Below are 16321 nucleotides of genomic sequence, written 5' to 3' on the forward strand. Positions count from 1 at the left end.
CGTGCGTGCAGCCAGCCGCCTGCCCCGGGCTGTGCGCGGCCGGAGGGGTCGCTGCGCTGCGCTGCGCTGGGTGGGTGCCGGGGGCCGGGCATCGGGCCGGGGCAGGGGCAGGGCCTGGGTCTCCCCCCGCGCGGTGAGATGTGCCCGGCTCCTTCCCCGCAGACAGGCCCGGAGACCGGATGGTGTCTGCAGTTGCCACAAGTCCCAGGCTGGGGTGAGACATCTCCTGGTGGAGAAAATGGCTACTGAGCTGGAGCCCGTGGCAGCCGTGCACCTTCCCTTCACAGCCCTGGTGCAGTTTAAGGTGAAGCTGGAGGAGCAGGAGCCAGGAGATCTCTAGGCATGAGCAGAGGGGGTAGACAAAGTCCCTGGTGTCATCAAGGCCTGGACCGATGGGGCGTCCCCCTCCCCGACGTGCTGGGCACCGCACACACTCAGACAGCAGGTGCTGGAGGAGCCGGTCGATGGCCAGGAGATGCAGGGCCGGGAGGTGAAGCAGCCCCCGTCTGAGGCAGAGCGGGACTTGGCAACCCCCCCGCCGGCACTGGGGCACGACCTCCCCGCCTGAGAGATTTGGCGCCAGCGCTTCCAGGACATCTGTTACCAGGAGGCAAAGGGGACTTGGGAGCTGGCCCAGCGCCGGCTGGAGCCCCAGCGCCGCAGCAAGGAGCAGATGCTGGAGCTGGTGGTGCTGGAGCAGTTCCTGGCCATCCTGCCCCGGGAGACGCGGAGCTGGGAGTGGGGGCGCGGCGTGGAGACCTGCGCCCAGGCTGTGGCCCTGGCCGAGGGGGTTCAGCCGGGGCAGGTGGGGTATGAGAAGCCTCAGATTAGAGCAGTATTTCACCCTGATTGGCAGAGCTGCCGTCCCTACCTCCGTGTGTCTGCAGGATGTTCCCTTTCACCCTTTCTCTCCCAGTTCCCGGCTACCCGGTAACATGTATCTTGTTCCCAGGTCACAGTGAGTATGAAGATCGAGGAGGTGTCCTCAGACAAGATGCAGCCCACTGGGTCATTGCAGGAGCCTGGTGATTGCTGGCTGGAGCAGCCAAAGGCCCATCCTGCAGACAGGCCTCTGGAGGAGGCAGAACAGAGGGAAACCCCAGGGCCTCAGGACAAGACACCTCATGTCCCCAAAAAGGAGCACCCACCCGACCAGAAGTCAGGTGCTTACCAGCCTATTTGATGTCTAAGGTTAACATGGGCTTGATACCTACAGAGCAACGGTTACACTCCCTATTAGGGTTGGACATCTAAGAAGAAAACGGGAAAGGGAGTGAGATCTTAGATTAAAAACAAGTGCTCTAAAATGGGATACCTAGCAGTGCATACTGTGCAGTGCCGTACTAGGTCTCAAACCGGTCCAAGGAGCCAGTGGCAGGTCAGGCACTGGATGCAGGTCAGGGCGTGGGTCTGAGTGCCTCACTAGCTGTCCTGCCTTCAGGATGAGAGGCTTAATGTCTTCCCCTGCCTGTGATGGCAGCGGTATTTATAACCATGTGGGTGGGGTAGGGCAGAGCTCTGATCTCTGTTGGTGGGCAGCACCCAGGCTGGGCACCCCTGATCTTTCTCACTACGTGTGTGCACCTCCCAGCAGAGAGAGGCTTTATCTTGGTTGGGCCTTGTAGTGCTAACATGGTAACAATCAATTATGTAATTGATTATCTATCAACACTCTAATCAGCCCTTTCTCATGCCCCTGGGAGCACAATAAAAGGCTGGTGCTGATGTGAGGCCAATGGGTTTCACCAGTAACATTTGGCTGGTTCAGGTACATTTAACCCCAGGCCTCTGTCCTGCAGCAGATGCTCCTAAAGCAGAGGAGACCTGGGACTGGTCAGTAAATAAGAGGTCCTCAGACTGGTGCCCAGAAGGAAGTCTTTCCTTAGGAGCAGGTAAGGAGTGGTGGTTTTACCCTTTCTAGCAGCAGAAAGCACCATTCATCAGTGGAGAAACTTTGCCAGACCCTTTTGATAGATTCAGTGCTCCCACAGGTCAGCTGTTCTTGTTCTCCCACTGCCCCAGAAACATTTCACACATCCTGGAGCAAACTGACCTTGCATATCCCCATCCCCCTCCCTTTAACATGTCATGGTGACATTGCACCAGCGTCCCTCGAGCTGCTCTCCCATGGAGCGATGGCCCTGCAGGTTCTGACACTATTTTGATCACCACCCTGCGCTGGGACAGGGTTTGGGATCTCACATCCAGCTTTGTGCCTGTGGAGGTCTATTAACAAGAGCCGTGAGGCTATGAGTCTTCTTTCTCCCCGTTCTTCCACACACTGAAGCCTCCAACTGCCTTAGTCCTAGGCCAGTACAGGAGATTAGCAGGGCTTTCCGCATGCCAGCTGCACCAGGGCTAACCTATATATGCACTCTCTTCCCCACCCTGCACACACAGGGACCCTTAGTAGAGCCGATGAGCAGCCTTCTGAGGAAGGGCCTGTAATCCTGGAGCTGTGGTGGACTTCCCCAGGGAGAATGGGAGAAATGGGCTCCCTGACGCCTGAACCAGGCCAACTGGAGAAAGGACAAAGCATGCCTCCAAAGCAGGGGGAGAGCCTGGAGGTAAGCAAGGCACCAGGTTCATTTTGGGATGAGACTGAAGCTGGGGCAGAAGTGAGGAGGAGCCAGGGGTGCAGGGAAGAATTGTGGGCAGTGGAGAGACCTGAAGAGTGACAAGAGGAAGCTTCACTGCTGACAGAGTCTGCAACTGCACTGAGCTGGCAATAGCAGGACCTTGCTCCCAGTACAGATAGCCAGGGTTGCTTGCACTGGAAGGCCTGGTCAGAGTCCATGGAGCCAGACCTCTCTCTACCTCTAGAAGTAGTGTCTCAGCTGGCTCTAAGGATCAATCAAATAGAACATTTTAAGACCTGAAAACCAAAAAAGAGACCCTCTAGGTACACTGTGACACCCCACCAGCACCAGGAAGCATGAGGCAATGGTCTCTACAGCTGAACCCAGCAACTGCCCTCTAGCCTGGTCTAGACTGTAGAGCAGCATGGCTCTACAGCTGATGCCAGCAGGGTCTTTCCAGCCCAGCCAGCACCTAGACAGCCGTATGGGCATGCAGTTTGGTAGGAGCGAGGAGCACACTCAGCTGCTAGACATCTGTGGTAGTCTGAGGTAAAGCAGAGGACAGGGTAGATTTGCACCTTGCAAACTAAGTGAAATAGCAAGACACAGCAGAAGTTTTTGTGAGCCTAAGCTCATTTCTCAGATGCACTGAAGGAACATACACAGGCCAGACTATCAAATAAAGAGAGTCTTTTGAATACCAAATAAAGGGTTGGGAGGTGGAGGTGGGAGTGGGGACAATGCTGGGACAGGTGAAAATAAGTAAAGACCCTCATGTACAAAGGGGACCCTGAAGCCTGCATAGTAAGGAGGGAGCACAGTTTGCATTGGGATCTGTTGCAAGGCCTGGTGCCTTGGTTATGAATGGGAGTTAGGTAGCTTGTTTGAGGTTGGGAGGCTGCCTTTTAACCAGACTGCAAGGGCTGAGTCTGGCTGTTTTGCTTGTAGTGACTACAGTTTTGGGATTGTTTTCTAACTTGGATTCTCTGCTCCAGGCCTTTAAAGTGTGCATTGACGTAGATGGGAGGTATTGAAGCAGATAGTGTTGTACCATAGAGCTGGGCTTTGAACGATGTATCTAGTGTTGTGCTTAGAATGAAAGCTACCTGTAGTAGTTGGTAGGTTTCTGATATAATGTGGTGTTTTGGAAATGAATTTACTGGATACAATATTCCAGTGTTGATTTGAGGGAGGGGTGGAAATTGTTAAAATCCTGGTGAAATTTCTAGAGGCTCCTTCCCACCTGTCCATAGGATGAAGATGTTCTTGATGTACCTTAGCTGCCTCATCCCCTCCATTTACCAATGGAGGAACCAGACTTCTGGGTCTGTCTTAAAAATATTGGCATGTTGTGGGGGGAATATGCATGCCCATGGCATTGCCATTTGTAGTTATGTATAGGGAGTCCCTGTATCTGAACTAATTGTGTGCAAGGATAAAGAAAGCCAGTGTTTGTGTAAACCCCAAGAAAGTGAAATGAAGACCAGTCCCTTTCCCCCTATACCAGTGTGTGATGGGGGGGTGGGGGTGGGGGGGGAGATGCAGCTCCAGAGCTGGTACCATCCATAGAAATCCCCTCCATGCTGATAGGTGTGACTTCTGCCCCAAAAAGTCCAGAAACTTTGTGACTCCATTTCCAGAGACTGCAATATGAGAGTTCCTGGAGTTTGAAAAACACATTTCTTCTTCCATATATTTCTGAACTCATGCTCTGAGTCTAGCCTGCCCCAACACATCACAGCCTTTGGGGATCCAATTTCCCACTTGCATCCTCTCCAGCCCCTGCTAAGGTGAGACATCAGAGGGGTGAGGGGAGGATACCCTATATTGTATGGGGCCAGCCAGTCACATCCTAGACTCCAAAAAACAATTGCCATCACTGTGCCAGGATCTGCAGTTCCCTGAGGTGGTTTGTGTTGGAGAAGGATAAATTCTTGGGGTCCCCTCTCCCATGCAGGGATCACTGTGCGTCACTGCCATGAAAACAGCTTCCCAAGGATGACGTAGAGCACCTACACTACAGAGTCTCCCCTGGGGTAGTACTTATGCCAATTAAAATTAGCTGCACCATCTCCCTGGATAAGATGGGCTAGGCAGAAATGTTAACTCCTATATCCACAGAGCCATATCCACACCACGCAACAACTGAATAATAGGGAATTTTGTACCCCTACCTGCAAAGACTAAGCTTGCAAAACTTTGTAGTTCAGAGTAAGTGCAGATAGGGTTGTGTGGGCTGGAAGCACCTGAAACAGAAGATACTAATGGTGTATTGCTTGTGACTCCAGCTCTGGGATGCCTTTGAGGATGTGGCCCTGCATTTCACCCGGAAGGAGTGGGAGCTGCTGGAGGATGAAGACAAGGTGCTTTACCGGGACCAGATGCTGAGGAATTACCAAGCCCTCATTTCCCTGGGTAAAGCTCTGGTACTTGGTTATCCCTAGTGCTATGTGAACTCTGAAGTATCCTGTCTTCTCCATGTTTTTCAAACTTCATAAACTTTTGGCTGGTGGTTTAAATCTTTTTCCTCCCCAGTGCTCTGTCAGTGATCAGGACTCTCTCACATTTCATATCGATATGTCCTCCTTCATTTGATTCAGCTGCCTTCCCTTGAGTCTTCTCTATTCTTGTAACTCCTGGTGCTTCCATATTCAGCAGTTTCTTGGCAGCATGATCTCCCTTTTGCCTTCTCAGCATATTCACATCATCTCTAATTCATTGTCCATAAAAATTGACTTACAGCTCTTCCTTGTAGAATTATTCTGATTTCCTCCCTCTTTGGCCTAGCGTCTCCGGTCCAAACACCTTTAAGAATCCAAGTGTGCTGGATGCAGTGCTGTCTAAATCCTCTTTCTCCTCCTTCGGTTCTTACCAGGCAGAAGTTAATGGAAGTCTTATCAGCCTAGGCTGCTACAACATGGATTTTGCATTTCCTCACCTCTTTCTTTAGTGACATACATACACGTGATGGAGCCCAGGTACTTCTAGGAAGGAGTCACCGGAAGCTTTTGCCCACCATCCTTCCTCACATCTTCATTTCCACAGACCCCCGACTCTGGCTTTGCTGTACTTGCTTTGAGACCTGTGCTCTCAAGCTCCCATTGCCATTCTCAAACGTTTCCTTGTCCTCCTCCTAAACTCCTTCTGCATGTTAGATGTCCATCACGGATAAAAAGGACTGAGCTCAGTGCAGGGCCTAGTTCAAGCCAGGTTTCATTTCCAGAGGATCTCTAATATGAGGGCTTGTTCCGGCTTGTGTGGAGGTTTGACGTACTTAACTTTTACTGGGTCAGCTTGCTTTCTGGTGCTTTTTTCAGCTCCATTTCCCCTTATGGATTTCCTTAGGGAAGTTCTCAAATGCTTTTTCTAGCTGAAAAAAGACCATATAGGGCTTTTTATTCTTTTCTGTAATCATCTTGATTGTCAAAGGATTTTTGCACATTTCTAAAAACACACTGATTATTACTCATGTTAGTGGTCCTCTTGAGTCTAGCTGCAGTAACTTTTTCCTTATCTTTTTTTCAAGGAGTGTCTAAGTAATTGTTCTCCAGTCATTGGTGCTTTGGTATTTACTACCTATCTCTGAACAAGGAATGTGATATTATATTAGTTACCTTTCACTTCCAATCTCTTATCCTGTTCCTTTTCTAGATGAAATACTGTAATTCCCATCCCGTTACTTTCCTAGTGTTTCTGGATCTTTCACAGACTAAGTATGCATCTCTCCTGTTTACCCACTTTTTCAGTTTACTACTCTCCTAATTTGCTCTGCACTGTCCCCTGGAATTCCAAATTTAATTTAGTGAGCGCTTGTACACAAGACACTTTACTGCTTAGTAGACCAATTTACTGCACAGTAAATGTCACTATCTGCACATGTAGATGTTTATTGCAGAGTGAACTGATCTACATTGGTCTACTCCATGGTTAATTTGCTACATGCAAATGCAGGTAGCAGATTTAACTGCAGAGTAGCTATTGTGCAGCAGGGCACATGTAGACAGACAGCTGACTGGGAACAAATTTGCTCCCAGTCAGCCGAGCAGCAAGGATCAGGAGGTTGCTGCCCCCAAAAGCTTCCTGTTGCCGGGGTGCTCTCCAGTGGCAGATCCCAAGCTGAGACAATGTCTTTCTCTCCTGGCAGCATGGAGCTCCTGGCCCCGGCTCTGCAATCAGAGCAGAGCCTGGGAGATTGCTTCCTGCCCCCAGTCACTGCCTGCTGCTGGGCTGCACTTCAGTGGCAGAGTCTGGGCTGGGACAATGCCCCCCTAACCTGGCAGCAGGGAGCTGCCTCCCAACTCCAGCTCTGATTGCAGAGCAGCTCCAGCAGGAACGTGTGGGGGGAAGAAGGGGATTGAGGCCCCCATATGGAGGGAGGTTGCTGGGCAGGGCTGGAGCTGCTGCCCAGCCGGGTGGGGCTTGGGGCCCAGGGCTCCAATGTGTGGCTGCAGAGCCCCAGCAGGGAGCAGGATAGGGCTGCGGGTGGCTCATCTGGGGGAGGGAGAGGGCCAGTTCCCCACTGCCGCACGCACTCCCAGGGAGCAGGGGGGACCCACGCCTCCCAGATCTGTACCCGGGGCAGGTGCAGGCTGCAGGCTCAAGAGGGTGCCCTGCTTCTGGAGCCAGCGGGCGCAACCCGGTGTGGATGAGGACAGCAGGGCAGTGCAGGGATTCCTCGCCGGTGCGAGCTCCCCGCCTGCCCTGGCAATTTGCCTCCAGCGCCAGCTGCTGCTTTGCGGGGCACAGTCTGGAGCTCGGCAGTGGTGGCGCGTGGCGGCCGCAGTGGGGCCTATACGGCATTGACCGCGGGGTCCCAGGGTGGTCGCCCTGATTTGCCCCCCACCAGGGACAGCCCTGGATGCGAGGAATTCAGTGCTACTTCTGTCTGTTCCCCTTTATACTGTGCTTTATCTTTTCTGTATGAATCTTGGTCCAAATTCAGTTTTGCCACTTTTTGAGGACTTATTTTTCCTTCAGTACCTCCATGAAACCCATATATTCCTCTGCAAGTTTTGCCACCTGACTTTGCTTATGTTGGCAGTTCCCAAACTGACAGTTTGCGCACCACCAATTTAAAATGATACAACCTTAAGTGCCACCAGCAAATTTTTGTCATATAAAGTAATTATAATAAATCTATTAATGCATACCACTGACAGGTTGTCTGCACACCACACTGGTGGTACACATACCAGAGATTGGGAACCACTGGCTTTTGGCTAATACTATTTCAACAGCTGAAAGTGCAGACTCCTTCCCTGTATCCCAAAGTGTATCTGCATCAAACTCTTTATTATTATTATTATTATTATTATTATTATTATAGGAAGACTGTTGATTGACTTTGCTGCATAGCTCAGGCATTCCCTACAAGCTTATTTCTACCATGCCATGTCTCCCCTGGTTCTCCTTCTGGCATAGTTAGAGAGTAGTCCAAAGCCATCAAGTACTACGCTCTGTTGGACCACGAGGCTCTCACAAGATATCACGCTTTCACTATGGTAATATCTCTAGTTCTAGTCTTGGTGCAATTTATTTGTCTGGAATGGTCCTCTCTTTTAGATGTGATTCTAGGGTTGTCCTTGTTTTGGGAAACTCTGTAGATTATTTCCACATTATGGGATTCCATGTGCTATAAAATGTCTCCCTTTTTTCTTCTTTTGTCCATCTCCATGAGACCTATGAACTTTGTCATAAATCCTGTGGTATCTGCCAACCTGTACACTCATGTCTGCCTTGGGATCATCCTCCCATGTATGAGGTGATTGCATTAGTTGCATCTACAGTTGTTATAAAATCATCCTCTTCTGTGCCTTCTTGATGATGAATTAACCTCTCTCCCAGAAAAAAGGTTTCCCTATGAGCCATCTGTCATGGATTCTTTTCAGTGCTACAAGTCCTTGCTTTAAATCTTCACTGAGAATAATCTCATTTCTACTTTTTCACATGGAGTTATACATGTTATATATGTTATCCATCCATAAGTGTGTCCGATGTCTCCTAATTTTGGTACCTTGAAAATAGCAAAAGCTTTTCTGCTTTCTTCTTGTACCTTATAGATCACTGCACCATCACCCCTCTTTCTTGTGACTGTCAGTCTCCTACCTCCTACCTTTTTTATACTTCCGAGTGGTTTGTGCTTTGTTTCCTATGATTATCTGTCCACTACGTGGGTGACAAGGATTGTCATATGTTGAAGGCTTCTCCCTGCAGTGCCATCTCTTTCATCCTAAATGTCCATCCTCCCTTGTCCATCAGTGTCCTAGTAGAATCCTTCAGTTGATGGGATCCATTTCCCAAATCCTGGTTTGTTCTTGTCCATCCAATACCGAGTCACAAACACTCTAACTATTGCCCCAAACAGGATATGGAGGTCCCACACCTGACTTAATCTGCCGCATCCAGCGAGGAGAGGAGGAGCTCTGGGTCTGTGATGATGAGGACCATGGGGAAATCTCATGGTCAGAGGAGCTGCTGCCAGGTGAGTTGTGATGATCCCTTCAACCCAAATCCAATCCCCAGACAGACATGGGACCTGCTTTGTGATGACCTAAAATAGCTTATCTTGTAATTTGTCCTGGCAGGTGTTATTCCCACTCCCTGAAATTCAAAGCTATGGAGTCAAGCAATTGTTCCTTTCTTCTTCCCCTCAGTTACAGCTGTTAGGGGAAAATCGAGTTTGCTGCATCGATTTTTAGGCACAGTTCTGGTTTCCCTTGGAAACACTGGCGTGTGCCACAGAAGCAACAGGTCCAGTGTAAGGCAGAGCTCCTAATGCAGCCACGAATGCTGACAAGCCCCAGAAATCCACCATGAGGCTGTTTACCCTTGCACACACAAATGCTGCTTTCAAGACTGCCAGAGATCAAGGGCGAGCACTAGAGAGCAGTCTCACATATGTACTTTGGCTTCTGAAGCACGTGAACCCATTCAGGTAGGGTGCTTGGCATCATCTTCCCATGCTGTGGGACATAGCAGTCCCTAGAGAGTATCACTCGTGCTTTAAGCAGATCGTTTTGTTTTCATCCTGAGCCCATTTGAGAATGAAGTCATTCACAGATTCATGTACTGTTCTGATGCACATGTCCCACATGTTTGTCCCAGCAGGTGAGGAGGTAATGAGACTGAAAACTGGGCTGCAAAGCCTGAGAATCTGGCTCTGAAATCCATGGAGTAGGGAACATTAGCATAGCACAGGGACCTGCCCCTTCCTCACGCACAGAGCTTGGGGTTTGGAAGGAAGACCTTGTTTTCTTAAGGAAACAGGTGGCAATATCCAGTCCTGCTCAGAGGCCTATCCCAGCAGAAAGAATAGCAGTGTTGGCCTTTTGCCTGCAGGGCAGGGACTAATCTGGAGTTTCTCTTCCCCACGCAGGAGGTGCCAGGCTGCTGAGCAGAGCTGAGGAGCAGGCTTCTGAGGAAGGGCCTGCAGACCTGGAGCCGTCATGGACTTCCCCAGGGTGTTTGGGTGCGCTGGACTTGCTGAGACCTGAGAAGGACCAATGGCACAACAGTCAGGGGAGGCCCCACAAACACAAGGAGAATGTAGCAGTGAATCAGGTAGCATCTCCAGTTGGGCATGAGAGTGGAGAAGGGACCCAAGCCAGAAAGAGCCCTGGGTGCAGGGAAGAATTTGTGGAGCTGAGAGACCTGAAGAACCACAAGGCAGAGTTCCACTGGAGAGAGAGACTGCATCCAAACAACGCCAGTGGAGATGGCCTCAGAGGGAAGCAGGAGCTCATCACCAAGCCCAAGGGGAGAGCCCACCCCTGCCCTGAGTGCAGGAAAACCTTTATCTGCCCATCACTCCCAGCTCTGCACAAGATAAGACCAGCTAGGGAGAAGCCCTACATATGCTTCAGGTCTGGGAAGAGCTTCACCTGCCCCTCACCCCTGGCTGCTCACCGCAAGATCCATTCTAAAGTGCTCCCCAACTGCTTCCCCAAATCTGGGAAGAGCTTTGTGTTGTCCTCGGCCCTGTTGCAGAAGCAGCACAGGCACAGGGAGAAGCGTCAGTACTGCTGTGTCAAGTGTGGTAAGACCTATACCCGTTTCTCCTCCCTGGCTTGGCACCGGAGCATGCACTTGGGGTGGAGGACACACCACTGCACCAAGTGCAGGAAGAACTTCATGTGCTGGCAAGGCCTCTCCCAGCACCAGTGTGTGCAAAGGGAGCAGCCAAACCACTGTACCAAGTGTGGGAAGAACTTCAGACAACCCTCCAGCCTAGCCAGGCACATGCAAATGCACACAAAGGAGAAGCCATATCTTCTCTCTGAGTATGGTAAGAGCTTTACCATCCTGGCCAAACACGAGCTCATCCACACAGTGGAGAAGCCACATCAGTGCTTTGAGTGTGGGAAAAGCTTCACCTGTGCTTCTTACCTGGCACAGCACCAGCTCATCCACACAGTGCAGAGGCCACATCAGTGCTCTGTGTGTGGGAAAAGCTTTACACAGTCCCCCAACCTGGTCCGGCACCAGTGCATCCACACAGGGGAGAAGCCACATCAGTGCCCAGATTGTGGGAAAAGGTTCACCCGGCCCTCCAACCTGGCCCAGCACAAGCGCATCCACACGGGAGAGAAGCCGTATCAGTGCAGTCAGTGTGGGAAAAGCTTCATCCGGTCCTCCAGTCTGGCCCAGCACCAACGCATCCACACAGGAGAGAAGCCACATCAGTGCTCTGTGTGTGGGAAAAGCTTTACACAGTCCCCCAACCTGGTCCGGCACCAGCGCATCCACACAGGGGAGAAGCCACATCAGTGCCCTGAGTGTGGGAAAAGCTTCACCCGCTCTTGCTACCTAGCACAACACCAGCTCATCCATACAGTGGAGAAACTACATCAGTGCACTGTGTGTGGGAAGAGCTTTACCAAATCCTGTCACCTAGCACGGCACCAGCGCATCCATATGCGGGAAAAATCACATCAGTGCTCTGAGTGTGGGAAAAGCTTCACCTGCTCTTCCCAACTGGCACAACACCAGGTTGTCCATACAGGGGAGAGGCCACATCAGTGCTCTGAGTGTGGGAAGAGCTTCACCCAGTCCTCCAGCCTGGCTCGGCACCAGCATATCCACATGGGGGAGAAGCCACATCAGTGCTCAGAGTGTGGGAAGAGCTTCACCAACCCCTACAACCTGGCCCAACACCAGCGCATCCACACGGGGGAGAAGCCACATCACTGCTCTGTGTGTGGGAAGAGCTTTACCCAATCCTCTCACCTGGCCCGTCACCAGCGCATCCATACGGGGGAGAAGCCACATCAGTGCTTTGTGTGTGGGAAGAGCTTCACCTGCTCTTCCCAACTGACACAGCACCAGGTCGTCCACACCGGGGAGAGGCCACATCAGTGCTCTGAATGTGGGAAGAGCTTCACCCAATCCTCCAGCCTGTCCCAGCACCAACGCATCCACACAGGGGAGAAGCCACATCACTGCTATGAATGTGGAAAGAGCTTTACTAACTCCTCTAGTCTGTCCCAGCACCAGCGCATCCACACTGGGGAAAAGCCACATCACTGCTCTGAGTGCGGGAAGAGCTTTACCCAGTCCTCCCACCTGGCCCAGCACCAGCGCATGCACACAGGGGAGAAGCCGCACCAGTGCTTGGAGTGTGGGAAAAGCTTCACCAACTCCTCCAATCTGGCCCAGCACCAACGTATCCACACGGGGCAGAAACCATATGAGTGCTCTGTGTGTGGGAAGAGCTTCACCCAGTTCTTCAGCTTGGCCCAGCACCAGCGCATCCACACAGGGGAGAAGCCATATCAGTGCTCTGTGTGTGGGAAGAGCTTTACCCAGTCCTCCCACTTGGCCCAGCACCAGCGCACCCACACGGGAGAGAAACCACATCAGTGCTTTGAGTGTGGAAAAAGCTTCACCCGTTCTTGCTACCTGGTACAGCATCAGCGCATCCACACGGGGGAGAAGCCACATCAGTGCTCTGAGTGTGGGAAAAGCTTCAGCCACTCCTCTAGCCTGGCCTGGCACCAGCGCATTCACACCCGGGAGTATCCATAATTCAGTCAGCAATACATGAAGGGTTTGGTGGTGCCTACCTGCTCAGCACCCACGACTAGCTGCAATAAGGAAAGCAGGCCCATGCTGGTGTACTGAAGAAAGAATTCACCCAGCCTTCAGCTCATGTAGGGTGCTGCAGAACCCAAGGGACCCAGAGGCTAGTCCCCAAGGTTTGATTGGGAGCAGGGGCTAAGAGGAAATGCCTCAAGCAGAGGCCAGCCCAAATGCTGGGGAAGCTGTGTTGAGACAATCTTTGCATCCTCCTTGGAGCCTATGCGTTCCCCATCATTCTCTAAAAGTCTAAAAGCTGCCTGTTCTTCCTAGGGGGGAACAAATACCTTCACAATAGGGTGCCCTCCCTAAGACACACATCTCCAAATGACACCCAGAGATTGTCCTTGGCCACCTTCCAGCTTTGTCCTCCTTCCTGTTCCCAGGCTTCTGGTATCTGAGACTCTTGAGTTGTAAGGAGGTTCTTTATGGCTGGGGAAGTATTCACTGCTATCCACCTTGACCTTGCCTTTCCTCCCCACAGTATCAGCTTTCTCCTTGGCCTGTTCATGCCCACTGGATAGCTGCAAGGAGCACCTACTCCCACCCCAAGCCCAGTTTTGCTGGTTTTGCTTTGCAGCTTCTCCAAAACTCTGCACGACTGGTTGCCTGCTGCTCTCCCTGTCCTGCTTCCCTTCATTTCATTCTTTATAATGCATTCCCTACTAAAGCCTCAGAACTACTCTTTGCCTCTGCTGCCCCATTTCCTCTTTGCCCCTTCACCCCTGCTACTCTTGTTTTTCTTAGCCCTTCCCCACAGTCAAGGCTTGGGGACCAGCCTCTGGGTCCTTTGAATTCTGCTGCACCCTGCATGGGCCAAAGGCTGGGTGAATTCATTCTTCAGTACACCAGTATGAGTCCACTTTCCTGAATATAGCCACTGGTAAGTGCTGAGCAGGGGCTTATTCCCCTTAATTCAGCACTGGGGAGGCAAAATCTGGAGTACTGTGTTCAGTTTTGGGACCTCCACTACAGAAAGGATGCGGACAAATTGGAGAGAGTCCAGTGGAGGGTGACAAAAGTGGTGATGGGACTGGGGGAAATGACTTAGGAAAGACTGAGGAAACTAGGTGTATTTAGTCTAGAGAAAAGAAAACTGAGAGGGGATTTAATAGCAGCCTTCACCTACTTGAAGCAGGGTTTGAAAGAGGACGGAGCTGAACTGTTCTCAGTGGTGGCAGATGACAGATCAAGAAGCAATGGTCTCAAGTTGCAGCAAGGGAAGTTTCGGTTAGATGTTAGGATGAATTTTCTCACTAGAAGGGTAGTAAACCACTGGAATGGGTTACCCAGAGAAGTGGTGGAAGCTCCCTGCTTGGAGGTTTTCAAAACCTGGCTAGGCAAAGCTTTGGTTGGGATGATCTAATCAGGGCTGGTCCTGCTTTGAGCAGGGCATTGGAGTAGTTGTGACCTCCTTAGGTCCCTTCCAACCCTAACTTTCTATGATTTCTTGACTGCACATGAGAAGACTGCGGGGGGATTTGGTGGCTGTCTGTAAGTATGCAAAGTGTGAATATCAGGAGCTGGGAGAGAAACTGTTCACCAGGGTGCTCCAGGGGGGACAAGGAGAAAGGGTCATAAACTGTTAGAGGTTGGTTTCAGGTTGATGTAAAGAACTTCTTTACAGTAAGGGTGACCAGAATCTGGAATAGACTTCCCAAGGAGGTGATGCAGTCCTTGACCTTGGAAGCCTTCAAGAGGAGACTGGACAGATACCTTGCTGGGATCATTTGATCTCAGTAGTATTCCTGCCAAGAGCAGGCAGATTGGACTCTGATCTTTTGAAGTCCCTTACAGCTCTTAATTTCTATGATTCTTTGATCCTTGTTGGTTTCTGTGTCCTCTCCAGAGCTGTGTAATGGGAACAGACCAGGGCCCAGCACCCTTTCCAGGGCAAATCTCTGTGACTTCCCACCCCTTCCCTTTCCAGAGGATTCACTGCAATCCAGGGGTTGTTGCTAAGCCTTGGGAGCAGTTCATCCCACTCAAGGCCTCTTTCCCATGTCTTGCTGTGCAACAAGGACCATACCCTTTTGAAGGAACCTCTGGCCAGGGGACAGTGGAGTCTCTTTTCTGGGTGAAATAGGGTAGATGGGGTGAAGGAGGTGCCTCTTTGAATACTAAGGCCTCCCAGCTAGCGCCAAAGCCATTTAGCTCCGTGATTATTGTGGGGAAACGCATCCTGCTGCTTCCTGCTCTGCAGATTCCTGTGAATCCCAAGGTACCCAGCCCCTGCAAGGGGATGCTGGCCCCACCACTGCTAACTCCAGGGAGAGAGAAGCGCAGGGAGGGAGAGTTTCCCCCTCCCTCTCAGCTCCTGAGCGATCCCAGTGTGTAAAAGCGAGGGGAGCATTTTTCATGCAGAGGTAGCTCGGGCTGTATCCTGGGACCTCCTACTGAGAGAGGTGCCTGGGGCTGCTCCCAGCTCAGGCAGCAAGCAGAAGGGGTATGATATAGAGACCCCAGATTGGGTGCTGGGGTTTCAGAGCTCAGAGACAGCAGCCACCAAAGCACAGCCTTTGCAGCAGAGGCTACTGCAGGACTCGGCTCCCCAGGGGCAGGAGCAGAACATGAGACTTCTGAGCAGACTCCTAGCCATGACCAGAGACAGCAATGGGGAGCAAAGCCTTTGCCATTGGGGCTGTGGAGGGGGTCCAGGGAGGCTGTGGAAGGGCCTGGTGTTATCACTGCCCCTGGGGGAGCAACTGCCCCATGCGCTGCCATCACGGAGGAGATGATCACACCTGGTGGCTCTGGCATCACTGTTTGGGGCACAGAGGCTTGGCCTTTCTGTCTCTGGCCAGGTCCTGGGCATGGAGAGAGCAGGAGGGTGCTGGGTCTGCAGGACTTGGAGAGACATGGGCAACAGGAGTGATGCGGGGAGTAGGGGAAGCTCTCCCCTCCTTCACCACATTGATGGGACTTGTCTCTTCTTGATGGGATGTCCCTGCTCCTTTTCTGCTCTGTGCTCTCCCTCGCAGACGCCTTTCTGACCCGCTCTGTCTTCTGGGAAATATTCTCTATGGGTTTCCTTGCTGCTCCCTTGGCCAATGCAAGGGGTGTCTTATTGTGGACAGTTCATTGCAGTCTCAGTCACAAACTCAAATGTGTCTGTGCCTAGACGTGCATCCCGGCAGGATTCAGTCCTAGAGCTCAGGGGGCAGCACACTTCAGGGATGGGAAGAGCCAAGGGTGTATTATCTTATCATTGATCCACTCTGCCCATGGCTTCAGACTGCAGTTGGACAGAAAATGTCGACTACTGCCAGTATCTGATGTGCAGAAGTTTGAAAATGCTTTTTATGTTTGTGAATTTCCTCTTTAAAATCTTCTGACAAATGCTAAATGGTTAAACACTTATCTTCCCTACTGTCTTCACAGGGCATGGGGACCCACCTTGTATAGGGGGCCCCCCACCCCCGCTCCCACTGCCATTCTCCAAGGATATAGGAACTCCCCCTGCCACAGTATCAGGGACTCCTTTTCCTGCTGCGTAAAGGCCCCCACCCCTGCCCCCCTTCACTGAGCATAGGGGGTTCCCTGTCCCCCGTTTCTGGGGTGGTGGGAAGGAGCAGGAGGCTGGGTTGGGAGTCAGGGCGATTGACGGGGGGTGGCCAGAGGTCAAAAAAGGTGGAGCAGGGGGCTGTGATGGGGGTCAGGGCTGAGGG

The 16321-nt window shown here is 51.6% G+C and overlaps 1 pseudogene; it reads left to right on the plus strand.

Annotated features, from left to right (window-relative positions):
- Window positions 1–6: 6 nt before the first annotated feature.
- Window positions 7–13827, plus strand: LOC102379732 (annotated as a pseudogene).
- Window positions 13828–16321: the final 2494 nt, after the last annotated feature.

The sequence above is a fragment of the Alligator sinensis genome, unplaced genomic scaffold (assembly GCF_000455745.1).
Source record: "Alligator sinensis unplaced genomic scaffold, ASM45574v1 scaffold1411_1, whole genome shotgun sequence".
Taxonomy (NCBI): domain Eukaryota; kingdom Metazoa; phylum Chordata; order Crocodylia; family Alligatoridae; genus Alligator; species Alligator sinensis.